The sequence below is a fragment of the Amblyomma maculatum genome, unplaced genomic scaffold (assembly GCF_055883805.1).
Source record: "Amblyomma maculatum isolate TAMU_Amacu unplaced genomic scaffold, ASM5588380v1 scaffold_15, whole genome shotgun sequence".
NCBI lineage: Eukaryota > Metazoa > Arthropoda > Arachnida > Ixodida > Ixodidae > Amblyomma > Amblyomma maculatum.
Window position 1 is genome coordinate 867780 of NW_028146740.1, and position 11832 is coordinate 879611.

General features: G+C 45.7%; 1 long non-coding RNA gene and 1 pseudogene across 1 annotated transcript; both read right to left on the reverse strand.

The window, feature by feature from the left end:
* Window positions 1-670: 670 nt before the first annotated feature.
* On the reverse strand, window positions 671-8363 carry LOC146171897 (uncharacterized; annotated as a pseudogene).
* Window positions 8364-9889: 1526 nt separating this feature from the next.
* On the reverse strand, window positions 9890-11425 carry LOC146171898 (uncharacterized). Its single transcript, XR_014702648.1, has 3 exons — window positions 11328-11425; window positions 10118-10207; window positions 9890-10012 (listed from the first exon to the last, which is right to left on the reverse strand). It is a non-coding gene; the product is annotated as an uncharacterized LOC146171898 (long non-coding RNA).
* Between the last annotated feature and the right edge of the window lie 407 nt (window positions 11426-11832).

Sequence of the window (11832 nt, forward strand, 5' to 3'; positions counted from 1 at the left end):
AAATAATGTGCATTATACAAATGTCTAAACAAATGAATAAACTGGATATTGCACCTTTCCCACCACTTTTTCAACTCTACAAAATAACACAGTAAAACACAAGTATAATATGAACTAAATCAAAGAATGAGCACCGTCGTAAACTTGACATTCAATACTTTAAAAAGATTACTGCATGTGACATGCAAGTTGCATGAAAACATCAGCAAATAAAAACTTATGTATGATAAAAAAAAATAAAGGTGTGCATTTGGCCTTTGTGACATGATAAAAAAGCTGCACCTTTCGCCTTTGCAACATGACCAAAAAAGAGAGGAAGCTATGCCTTTAGCCTTGTAACATGACCAAGAAAAAGAAAGCTACACTTTTGGCCTTTGTATTATGACCAAAAAAAAAAGAAAGCTGTGCATTTGGCCATTGTGACATCATCAAAAAATAAAGCTGCACTTTGTAACATGACAAAAATAAAAGCTGCGCATTTGGCCTTCGTGACATGATCCAAAAGAAAGCTGCACCTTTGGCATTTGTAACAAGACCAAAAAAAAGAGAGAGCTGCACTTTTGGCCTTTGTGACAAGACCAAAAAAAATTCTGCGCTTTTGGCCTTTGACATGATAAAAAAAAAGAGTTGCGTCTTTTGCCTTTGCAATTCAGTGTTCATGGTCCCATGTTCACGTTAGGGCACTAGATTCCTTTCGCATCGAGGTGTTGCCCCTCCTTTCAGTGCGGCCTCCTTCTCTGTCGTTAGCCCCTATCAGCCATCGCTTAGCTACGGCACTGACTTCTTGCTGAGACGCTTCTTTGGAATGGTTAGCACTTGCATAGCCTGCACAACAAACAGAAATACTTAATATAATAACATAAAATTCAAGAGTACACATTTCTTTTAGCAAGAATGAAAAACAAGCAGAGAGCCACAAAAATACTTCAGCAAGAAACTTTAACAACAATAAAACTTTGTTCTATCTTATTCTCTTGTACAAGCAGCCCAAGGAATAAGTCATTATTAGAATTACTTTTTCTATAGCCTTTTAATGAACCAATTAAGAAAAACCACATGGCTTCCTTCTATCCGTTTCATATTACACAAACATGCATCAGTATCATTTAATTTTCACTGCTTCCACTGAGGTAGTATGGCAGCAGGCCTTGCATATTAAGACCTTTAAGGCACATCAAGACAATATGAATGACTTGCTCAGGGTAAAGAACACAGCACCTACCCAGTATCATGTCGTTCAAATTCTTGAGGTTGGCAAATGCATTCTTGCTTCCTCCTGTTCCTCTCCAGCTGAACTAGATTGCTGCACCTTTGGAGAGCAGCTGGCGGAGCAGCCTGCGAAAGGTGTCAGCTAAGTCCGTGCCACCATATTTCGAGAAGTAGCTGACCTGGAATATACGAAAACATGTTTAGTCTTGAATGGCGGATGCATTGCTCAAAAATATCGAATTACGTGATTATGACCCTGGCAAAGAATCCCTTTGGTACTGTCAGGGTTATCACCAGAAAATGAGGGGTGGACATTTGAGGACTGCGGGGGGGGGGGGGGAGGGGGGAGAAGCTTCAGTATTCAGGGAATAATAACACAGCAGACGTCTCAAAAGAAGAAACTGCAGCACAAAAAGCTATGCGGGTTTTCTTTTTGGACTGATCTCCATCATATAGCACAACTGTAAATTGTTGGCGTTGTGTACAAGGCCTCACTAGGGCCTTTAAACAAGGTTTACATAGGCCTTGCCCCAATGCGAGATGTTCAATGGCAACTCACCATGGTGAAAAACGAAACATTTTGAAAGCATAAATGTGCCAGGCAAGTAAGCACTGTATTAGGAAAAAGGAGAATGTAGCATCTCAGAAACAATCATGAAATCAAATTAACAAAAGAAGGGGGAGCCACACTCTGAATGCAGTAAAATATTGTTACGGACTTGTTCTAAAACAGAGCACGGAGGAAGAAAGAAGGAAGAGGAAGAAGAAGTGTGCGCGCCCGTTCGACCTTTGTCTGGTGGCACTTGTGCCGTTCCCGCTAGCCGTGTGTACCTAGCGTACTGAACCGACTAGAACGTCTCCGTCGCGACGCTAAGGGCGTAACATTGTGGTGGAGAAGCCGGGTCGTTACCCGGCTTCTCCCTGGCGCTACAGACAGCACCGACACAACTGGAGCCTCGCCGGAGTCGTCGCCTTGCGGGCCTCGAACCGCAAACCAGTGCCATGCAATCGGCCAATGACCCGCAAGCAGCCCGTGGTGACGCGGTGATCCAGGCTGAAGATCGGCCTGCGGGTGCAGCGAACAGTTCTTCGCATCACTATCGGGAGCCCCGGACTTTCGCGGGAGCGGCAGGCGAGGACGTTGACGAGTGGTTGACCCACTACCAACGGGTGAGCCGCTACAATCGATGGGACGCCGCCGCTAAGCTCGCAAACGTGGTTTTCTTCCTAACCCATACCGCTCTTGTTTGGTTCGAAAACCACGAAGACTCTCTTACCACCTGGGACCGTTTTGTTACTGAATTGCGGCAGTGCTTCGGTGACTGTCTTGCACGAAGGAAGCGAGCTGAACACACACTTACGCACAGAGCTCAGCTACCTGGGGAAACATGCACAACTTACATAGAGGAGGTCCTGAAGCTATGTAAAACTGCAAGCGCTAATATGACCGAGGAAGATAAAGTAGGACATCTTCTGAAGGGCATCGCAGATGATGTTTATAATTTTCTAATTGCCAAAGGTGACCTGAACGCCGTCTGTGATGTCATACGGCATGTTCGCACATTCGAGACATTGAAGACTCGTCGCATAACGCCAAAATTTGGGCGGCTCGCCAACGTTCCATCTGTGGCGAGCATTGAAGACAACTTCGTGGACTTGTCGTCGACGATCCGGCAAATAGTTCATGAGGAACTGCAGCGGTTTGAGCCCCCTGTACGGTCTCCATCATCTTTGCCCTCTGACGTTGTCGGCTCTCGAGGGCCTCCCTCCTTGCTCCCGTCGATGCCCGTTGTGAATTCTATCAATACGGCACAGGCGGACGCTTACTCCAACAGCCCGACGCCAAGGTTCGATAGCCCTGGTCACCCGCCTCGCTACGACTCGCGCCCTACTAACTTCTTGTCGCCCTATGATCAGCACTATGAGTACCATCCTCAACCACCACCTGCTCGCTATTTCCGGCGTCCAACCCGAAAACCTGAAGATGAGTTTCGCTACCCAATGCACCCTGTCTCCTCGGAGCCCTCCAGGGAACAAGTTTTTCGTCGCACAGCCCCCGTGTGCCGACGCTGCGGCATTGAGGGGCACATAGCTCGATACTGCCGCAGCCGCCCACTCACCCGTTACGATCGGCCCGTCCAAAATGCTCCGCCACGTAACCGTTTCTACGACTCTAATTGGCAATGGCCCCCATCTTCGTATGAATATCCCCAGACCAATGGACCGCGCAACAACTCTCCTGCTTCCGAACGAAGTGTCTCACCACCACCTGCCTCTTCTGCGCGCCGCTTTCCGTCACCACGACCACGAAGGCGGTCGGCATCGCCTTTGCCGGAAAACTAGTCAGCGCGGCTGCTGGAGGTCAGGCCGCTGGAGACTGTGCGCTGCCTGAAGAAATTCCTCCATCTGTTGTTATGTTAAAGAACACGGTCTATGTGCTTGTGGATGGTGTGGCGACAATGGCTTTAGTGGATACCGGGGCAACCATTTCAATAATGAGTTTATCGTTTAAGAAGCGGTTAGGACGCAAAGTTATGTTTGTTTGGGACAGAAATGTGAATTTTCATGGCGCGGGTGGTGAGGTGTTGTGTCCCCTGGGAATGTGTAGTGCTTCGGTGTCCCTGGGTGGAACGGTATTCGCAGCGGAGTTTGCAGTGCTTTCGCGATGCACACATGACATAATTCTAGGTATTGACTTTTTGAGAATGTGTGGCGCTACGGTCGACTGCCGCTCTGGGGAACTCTGCGTTGATGGTTCCCTTCCTTCTGGACTCTTAGAGAAGCCGCATGTCCGTGAAGATGTGTTCTGTGTAACAGAGGATACCAATGTGCCAGCCTTGTCTATGGTGTGCGTCCCAGTTTTGTGCCCCAGCCGTGCTTCCGACACCTTCGACGCTACAGTGGCACCGCTTCATTCTAACTGTGCAAAGAAATACATTCTGGTTCCTCATTGCCTACTGTCGGTGGTCAAGGGCTGCTCACGGCTGTGGGCCATTAATTGTTCTTCGCAACCAGTAGTGTTGCCTGTGAATATGAAGATTGCGACCTGTAGCCAAGACGACGCCCCGTCGGTGGCTTTGGTTACTGATGCACCCGGCGAAAGTGCTGCCGCTCCAGCCCCTGACTCGCAACTACATCGGATGATCAGCCGCTCTCTAACCAGGGACCAGCGTGACGCTTTGGAGGCCTTACTGGTCAAGTATTCTTCCATATTTGATTTTTCCGAGCCTAGCGGCTCACGGTGCATTCCCGTGACACGTACCCGGCATCGCATTGACACAGGCTACTCACACCCAATTCGACAGAAGCCGTACAGAGTGTCACCAACAGAACGCCAGGTCATCAGTGAGCAGGTTCGGGATATGCTGGAAAAGGGTGTTATTCAAGAGTCATGCAGTCCCTGGGCCGGCCCTGTAATTCTGGTGAAGAAGAAAGATGGCACATTTCGCTTTTGCGTCGACTATCGCCGTTTGAATGCTGCAACAAAGAAGGATGTGTATCCCCTTCCGCGGATCGATGACGCCATAGATTGTCTGTTCTCGGCATCATATTTTTCATCCGTCGATCTGCGATCGGGATATTGGCAGATCCCTATGCACCCTGACGACAAGGAAAAACGGCATTTATCACACCCGACGGCCTGTTTGAATTTAATGTAATGCCTTTCGGGCTCTGCAATGCTCCTGCAACTTTTGAGAGATTTATGGATTCTATCCTACGGGGACTAAAATGGCAAATATGTATGTGCTACCTCGATGATGTCGTCATTTTTGGCCGGACATTCGAAGAGCACAACGAACGCCTCGCTCTCGTGCTTGACTGCTTCAACAACGCCGGTCTAGTACTTAATTCGAAGAAGTGTCGCTTCGGTGAGCGCCAGATTTTGGTACTAGGACACCTCGTCGATCGTGAAGGCGTCAGACCTGACCCTCAAAAGACTGCGGCCGTTGCATCGTTTCCAACGCCTCAGAACGTGAAGGAACTCCGAAGTTTCCTAGGACTGTGCTCATATTTCCGCCGCTTCATTCCCCGTTTTGCTGACATTGCTAACCCGCTTACGTGCCTTCTTCACAAAGACGCTCCCTTCGAGTGGACATCAGAGTGTGACTCTTCTTTTTGCCAGCTCAAGTTTTTACTAACGTCACATCCGATTCTCCGGCATTTCAACCCTTCTGCTCCAACGGAACTGCACACGGACGCCAGTGGTGTTGGCATTGGTGCTGTGCTGATTCAGCGTTACGGCGACAAGGAACACGTTATTGCTTACGCCAGTCGTTCCTTAAGCAAACCTGAACGAAATTACACAATCACTGAGCAAGAATGCCTCGCGGTAGTTTTCGCCGTTCAGCGATTTCGCTGTTATCTATACGGGCGGCCCTTCACAGTGGTCACTGATCATCATTCCCTGTGCTGGCTGATAAACCTCCGTGACCCATCTGGCCGTCTTGCACGGTGGGCAATTCGTTTACAAGAGTTTGATTATACAGTTTCGTACAAGAGTGGACGCCGCCACGCTGACGCGGACTGTCTCTCACGTTTACCGCTTCCCACAACGGAATGTGACGCCGACAATTTTGATCATTACATCGCTGCGGTTTTACCTCCATTCCCCGATACCCGTACATTCCGCACTGAGCAGAGGAAAGATGAGAATCTCCAACCATTCTTTACCGCTGCAAGGGACCCTACAGCTTCCACTCCCTATTGTATACGGAGTGGTCTTTTGTACAAAAAGGACTATTCTCCCACTGGTCTCCGCTACCTTCTGGTGGTGCCCGTCAGCCTACGCTCCTCTGTTTTGCGCGTTATGCACGACGACCCCACTTCGGGACACCTGGGATCTGCGCGGACGCTCTATCGCATCCAAGAACGTTTCTACTGGCCCCGGATGCGTGAAACCACTGAGAAGTATGTAGCTAGCTGTGCTCAATGTGCGAGTCACAAACGCCCCGCCGGCACTCTTCCTGGTCTTCTTCATCCGGTGATGCCTCCAAGATCCCCTTTTGAGAAAGTCGGGGTAGACCTCTTGGGACCTTTTCCCAAGTCTCATTCTTGCAACCGCTGGATCGTCATCTGCACTGATTACCACACTCGTTACTGTGAGACGGCAGCCCTTCCATCGGCTACTGCACACCAAGTCTCCCTCTTCCTGCTGCACTTTGTTATACTGCGCCATGGGCCTCCCCGAGTGTTGATCAGCGACCGAGGGCGTCAGTTCACCGCTGATGTTGTCGAAGAACTCCTTCGTTTGTGCCAAACGCATTTCCGACATTCTACCTCGTATCATCCGCAAACAAATGGGTTGACCGAGCGAACCAACCGGACACTCACCAACATGCTTTCAATGTACGTTGCCGCCGACCACAAGGACTGGGACACTGTGCTACCATTTATAACATACGCATACAACACCGCCCAACAGGAAACAACAAGTTACAGTCCATTCTTTCTCCTCTATGCCCGGTCTCCTCGACACATCCTCGACACCATCCTCCCGTTCTCCACAGATGACGAACCTGAGATTGCTGAGATCCTGTGCCGGGCTGAAGAAGCCCGCCGGATAGCCCGCCTGAGAACTCTCGCCTCACAAAAGCGCTCGAAATCCCGCTACGACGACCACCATCGCCACGTCACCTACCTCCCTGGAGATATGGTCTGGCTTTGGCGTCCACTAAGGAAGCGTGGCTTAAGTCAGAAACTGCTCGCGCATTATATCGGTCCCTATGTTATCCTCGAGGCAATTAGTGAACTCACCTGTCGGATTGCGCGCCTTACAAAAAGTGGCCGACGTTCTTCACGGACTGAGCTTGCCCACGTCGCGCGTCTGAAACCCTGTCATCCTCGTGCTGACGATTGACTCGCCCGGAGGGCTTCGCCTGCGACGGGGGAAGTGTTACGGACTTGTTCTAAAACAGAGCACGGAGGAAGAAAGAAGGAAGAGGAAGAAGAAGTGTGCGCGCCCGTTCGACCTTTGTCTGGTGGCACTTGTGCCGTTCCCGCTAGCCGTGTGTACCTAGCGTACTGAACCGACTAGAACGTCTCCGTCGCGACGCTAGGGCGTAACAATATTTATTTAGGCATTCAGAAATTTGTTCGAATTTTCCAAAAGTTCAAATTGTGTAAAACTCTGAAAACCATTTGCCTAAGCAATTTTATTTATTGAACATCTGAACATTGATTTGAGATGAAGGGTAAGCTAAAACGACCGTATTTCATGGACTCGCCAAGTGCTTTGTTGTACAGTGCACAGACTGTAGGGAGCACCCAAGAATTGCTCCAAAATTGAAAATGCTACCTCGAGCCTTTTTGCAGTGCAGAGTAGTAGCAGTGGTGCTTTGTTACAAATGGCCTCATTATGGTTACAAGATACTACACCATACAGACTGTGACCTGTCCAGTGATGCGTCCTCATAACTCAATGTTTCAGCCAAATTGAAAAGTGGAGGCAGCATGCGGACGCAAGAGAAAAATATGAGTAGCAAGTAGAATAGCGTGATGCCATTCCGAAATAAAACTAAAAGGCCAGTGATGCATGCTGCAGTTTCGAAATGGTATGTTTAGCCACATCACCACAGTGTATGGCAAGCGGCATTTAGGCTTTATGGCTTGAAAAATAAATCTTACCAGTCTGTCCGAGTTTTCTGACGATGAAAGGTATTCATCTAGTGCGAGCACGTCCTCAGCACAGGATGCTGGAAGCACTGGACAGTCCTCTGGCAGCCTGATCATCGCTGCCCCTCCTGATCCAGATGACCGCATTGCTGCCCGCATACTCTTGAGCTCAGACAAGATGATTATCTGGTTTTGGAAAACCTTCTCAAAGGCTGAAATAAAAACAGCAATGTACATTAATTCTACAGGGTGCACCAGCCACGAGCAAAATTTCAAAAAATGCCTGGTGTGTGCTATTATATTTACATATGACTGAGAACAAGAAAAAAAATTTACCCTAGTGCTTCTTTCTGCTCCAGTATAATGAGACCCTGATTCAGTCATTCTTCTGTGCTCAAACCTTCAGTAATTATTCTTTTGGTAAAAGATCCTGATGCCCTAAGTGACTATGCCACCCCAATCTCTCACAATAGTAATAGCTGTGGCATATCTTTTGATATAACAAGCAAGCAAAGCATAATCATTTCACCAACTCGCTCCATGTGTACTCACGTTATGGTGGAACCATAATTAACCAGTTCAGACAATGCGCTACATTTGCATTAACTGCAGCTACATGTGTATATCCAACTTGGAACACCATGAAATCAAAGTATACATAGTATGTCTTAGCAACTAACCTGAAATTGGTGTATTGATGTTTTCTGCAATTTTTACTTGTCCGTAAAAAAAAATATCCAACACAATTGTAGCATTATCCCTTTTTTATATAAATAATTCATGCATGCAAGCATCAACCGTTGAATGGTAAGCAGCAATTCGGGAGAAACATGCAAGATTATAGGATTTTTAGTGGCTGATGCCTCACACAAATGCAAACAATGTCCAGAAGTAAGAGAACTTGATTCAAGGAGTGATGTTAAAAAGTTGACGAGCTTTCATGCACACTCACAGCTGCTAACTGATCTGTTATGACTCCCATCAGCTGTATTGAATTGCAAATCTCTAAAAACACTAAAGGGAAAAAAGGCCATATAAAATACAGTGCTCATGATTCCTGTGCGAGCAAAAGCCCTGCAAATTCAAAGTTTAGTAATGAACCATGAATCCAGAATGCACTCTTACCGACAAGACGTTCAGATAACTCTTTAATAGATTTGTGCACATCCGCTGGAGGAGGCTCTACTGAATCTGTAAACAATAAAAATAAAAGCACGTAAGCAGCACTTCCTACAATTATTAGATGAGGTAGTGTCTTTCTCAGCATTCAGCACATTATAAACATTTGTAATAGGCTCTAATTGAGGAAGCCTAAGAATATACATATCAGAACTCCACAGTGCTGCTAAAAGAAAGAAAAAGATTTTTTACAAGTCAAGCAACCCAATATGTTTCTTGGCATTAGCAGACCATCCAAAAACGACTGGAGCATAGCACAGTCAGGTTTATATACATATCACGTACCAGTCACTTGAGATTGCTCTGCTGAAGCTAGACCTAGTTCTTAAACTTGAAATATCATTTATTGTATTCACCACAAAGAAAAGGTACTGCACATATGAAGGCAGAAGAAATATGTGACAACAGAAAAACTAGTTCTTCTATAAAATATAAAGCTTTTATAAGTTCTCATCGGTTCTTGCAGTGTTTTAGCTCGAAAAATAACAAATAATTTTATACCTGCCACATTAAGGAGGGCTGCATGTTTTCAGCCTTTAAACACATGTAGAAATGTTTTAGCAAATTATTATATCTGAAAAAAAAAACAATCAGGCCATTTTGCAATATACGAAAATGAGTAAGCGCACGTGTACATTAGAGCACACCTCGTGTCACAGCTTCATATTATGACAAATACGCTCAACACGAACCAATCTACTGCTTTGGGCTACTCTTACTACTGTTGTAAGGTACTCCACATTTAAAACCCTGCATCAGTATCAATGCAAATGAAACTATTTTCGAATTAAACAGCAGTAACAGTGCATTTTAATATGAACACAGACTTAAGGGCGAAATGGGCACTACCGGAGGAGTGCCCATTTCGTGGAGGTTTTGCTGAATTGGTGTGAATAAAATCTAGCGCACGAGTCATGCTTTCGAGTGTGGGAGGTATTTAGCCTTTTCTGTGCATCCCTTGGGGCTGAGCCAGATGGTTGTGAGGCTTGCTGCACAGTTTGCTTTTGTGCACCTGTAACACACAAAAATGTCTCCTTAAGTAAGGCAACTTTTCAAATACTGATTAACACCGCTTGCTCTGGGTGAAGCTGCACATTGAAGCAAGCCATTTATTTACCAGGTTTGTGGTGCTGCCGCATCTGCTCTTTCCCATTATTGTACCGAGGTTCATCTCTATCGCTTTCAACTAGTATGAATGGGCTTTCACCTGCAAAATCCATAAAATGTACACAGCTGAGCTACATGTGTGTTACAATGAAATAATTGCATGAACATAATCCATACTGAACATTCAGAGTCAATGATAGGAGAGTAATTACCCACTGCCATTCACGCCAAGCGCAGCTATATGCAATATAAGTTTGTAACTGAAGAAAAATGCATCCTGGCCTGGCATTTCAACCTGGGACCACCACCTCATCGATAAATTATCTAAATTTAGACAGCTATCATTTGGTGGGGCAAGAATGAATTGATCAACAATTCAAAGTGAGCTAGAATGGTCTTTGGTGCACTGTAAGGTGGAGTAGATTTTTCATGGGGCAGCAATTACTCAATAGCATCGTCCCAAGCATATCCATAGCTACAAGCTTTCTTTCGTAGCTATATGCAATTATATGAATGCCAATGATTACTTCCCTATTACAAACCTACTGCGACTTAATTGGGAGCTTTCCTTAAACAATGGACTATTCACAACCAATGGCATTACAAAAGAGAGTGGGTCTAATTTAATATAAAGATACAAAACTCAGTGAATGCTGTTTCCATCCAAAAATCTCCAGAATGAATTCTCGGCAAAATATTTCTAGAGCATTTCTGACAAAACCACTGTGGAGTCGACCACTTGCACCACTTGAATTGATATGCGTTAGAACAATTACACAATCACGTGCAAAACAAAATGTCAGATGATACAGTAAGAGGAAGTTCATTATATGCCAATTTCATATGCATTCGTTGTCAATCGTGTAACATTTTTGCCTCCTTTGAAGTTAGCACGGCAGTTAACTTTGTGCATCAAACAATGTAATCACAATGTGATAATCCCATACATTAGACCTAAGTGCCAGCATTCACTTTCTAGCAGAACAGCAAGAATACAAGTTTTTTTAACCTGTTTCAAGCCATTAATAACACCAAAAAAAGTTCACTACTAAGACTGCTATTTTCCTTGCTTTCCTTGCATCCCCGCCAGTAAGCGACAGGAACTATTTCAAACTTCTGCAGCTTGTGATGTATAAGACGTAGGGCTGAAATAGGTGTCTATGTTAAGGTTAAATGCAAAACATATTGAAGTATACAAGAAGCAAACTGTCAAACCTCACTCTGCATGAAGGAACTATGTAGACTTGAGCTTGACATATCATCCTCACTATCAGTGAAAATCCTTTTTTTTTTCGCCTCCTCCTTGACTCTTTTGCAGCATCAGAGTCTTCGGACTCCAGATGAGATGTAACCAATGCGTTCACTAAACACTCCTTGGCTCGCATGTAGGTGCCTGGTTTCAAAAACGAAGGTCATTTGAAAGTTGAAGACAACACAACAAAAACCTTTAAGGCGACACGTAAGCTCAAGGAACTTTGAAAAATTAAGTCCTACAACCTGACATTTCAAAACTCTGCCTATCTCACCACTAGTTCCAACTTACTTCTATGAGCAGGAACTGCAACAGTAACTGAGCAGGGGCAGAGTACTCTTGCCACATAAACTCCAAAGGATTGCATGCCGCTTTGTTTTCAACTGCAATGATTTCACTTTTAGGCGAGAATACAAACAGGTACAATCAAGCATATAATTGGCTGCTTAATATTAAAATTTTCCAACAGTGAC